The sequence below is a fragment of the Lactuca saligna genome, chromosome 8 (genome assembly GCF_052625555.1).
Source record: "Lactuca saligna cultivar CGN05327 chromosome 8, ASM5262555v1, whole genome shotgun sequence".
NCBI classification, from domain to species: Eukaryota; Viridiplantae; Streptophyta; class Magnoliopsida; order Asterales; family Asteraceae; genus Lactuca; species Lactuca saligna.
Window position 1 is genome coordinate 102,577,034 of NC_136424.1, and position 1,850 is coordinate 102,578,883.

The 1,850-nt window shown below is 36.5% G+C and overlaps 1 pseudogene; it reads right to left on the minus strand.

Annotated features, from left to right (window-relative positions):
- Nucleotides 1-411: 411 nt before the first annotated feature.
- LOC145009958 (xyloglucan endotransglucosylase/hydrolase protein 24 pseudogene) lies at nt 412-1,495 on the minus strand (annotated as a pseudogene).
- Nucleotides 1,496-1,850: the final 355 nt, after the last annotated feature.

The window sequence follows — 1,850 nt, forward strand, 5'->3', positions numbered from 1 at the left end:
AGGGAAAGGGAAAAAAGAACGAGGACATAAAAACTACATGTACAACCCACTAATATAATTCCGACTTAGCCAAGTCGCCCTGATGACTATGAATTGCGCACAACCAGTAAATCGACAGGAAGAAGCGATCAAGTCGTGGTATTGTCTCTGGAGATGAAACAGAAGGTCCATCAAGTCACATTATAAGTTAGTCTCATCTTTATTCTCACTAATGTCACAAGGATCTGCAGTTTCTCTTTTCTCCATGACTATGTCCAATTGGTCATGGAGTTCATTAGGAGAGACAGACAAGGAAAGTTAGCGTTTTTCTTGTAAGGAAGTGATCGTCTTACTTTTGGTGTATCTTATTCTCTTTATTCACCAAAAAGGTAAAAAAAAAAAATCATGATCCACTTTGGTGATGTTGAGAGCTTATGTTGGTGTATCGAGGGAACATTCTGGTGGAAGGCCATGCGGGAAGCGATTAAAGTCATTGCAGTAATTGTAAATCATGTAATTACGTTGGACCCATTTCAGCATCTCAAGGCTCCTCAAATCTAGTTGCTTTTGTTTATACCAATCATGTTTAATAGCTTTTGAACAAGACTCCCCGTTCTCCCAAAGACAACCCCTGGCCTTATAATCCCGAAACCAGGTTCTGAATGGAGCTTCTGTCCAGTTCGTTTTTATTGCCCCACCTCTCGTGGCCCATTGATCCGCATTCCAAAGGCTCGCATATATCCTCATAGGAAGCTCTTTCATGTATGGAACCCCTCTCGATTCCCAGTTTTTGAACACTCTAATAGGCGTCCCATCCACGTAAATTCTGAACAAAAACCAAAAAAGACGTAAATGATTGTCAAATTATTCAATGAAATGCTAAATTTAGAGAAATGATCTATATTTAAGCTCTTTCTAGTAAGTTTCCAAATACAGATACATACTTACACAATCATAAATGGGTTCCAAATAATCGTATAGGTGTGGAAACTGGTGGTCGGATCAAACCAAAGGTGAATTTGTTGCTCTCTAGAGCCGCTCCCTTTGATATACATGTTTGTATGAAGAGTGTAAGGATTTCCAGAAAGATTTCCCAAGAACTCGATATCTATCTCGTTACGATTATCACCTTCTGATGCTAACTAAACAGCAAAAAATCAAAGAATCTTTTACACAATTTAAATGAAAATTCAATTTGAAAGGAAATAAGAAAGAAAATGAAATAGAAACCTACATAGAACGTGGTAACAGTTCCAGCAGAGTTTCCTTGAATAAGTTTGATTTGCATGTCGATTTTGGAGAAAAGATATTCCCTGTAAGATTGGATCCCAGAGCCAGAATATTCATCAAGAGACAGCATTAAAAGTTTCCCGTTATCATGAATGCTTCCACGGCCATTGCCCCACCATATATTGAAATCTCTATAGAAGTTGGTCGCTATGACAAATTTGGTACAACTCAATATTATAAGAGATATCAAATACAAGACAACAGTGGTATATGGTGAAGTAGACATTGAGATGCGTTTTGTGACGCGACAATTAGAAGACGATCTAATATTGAGCCATTTATATAGCACTGTAGAGAGCTAAAATTTTGTCATTTAGTTGGTTGATATAAAGAAATTGAAAACTTCAGCCTTAATTTTCTGATAGTTGTCACTTAGACCTTACTAATTATACTTTATGTACTAGAATTTGTACGTAGATACAACATTAAAATTGGCACCGAAAACCAATGTCACCTCCAACTTGCATACTTGAGATAAAAGTTAGCAACTTGAAAATGACCTCAATGAAGAAAATAAACGACAATACGATTATATATATATATATATATATACCCTTAAAGGTATATAAGCTTAGGTACCC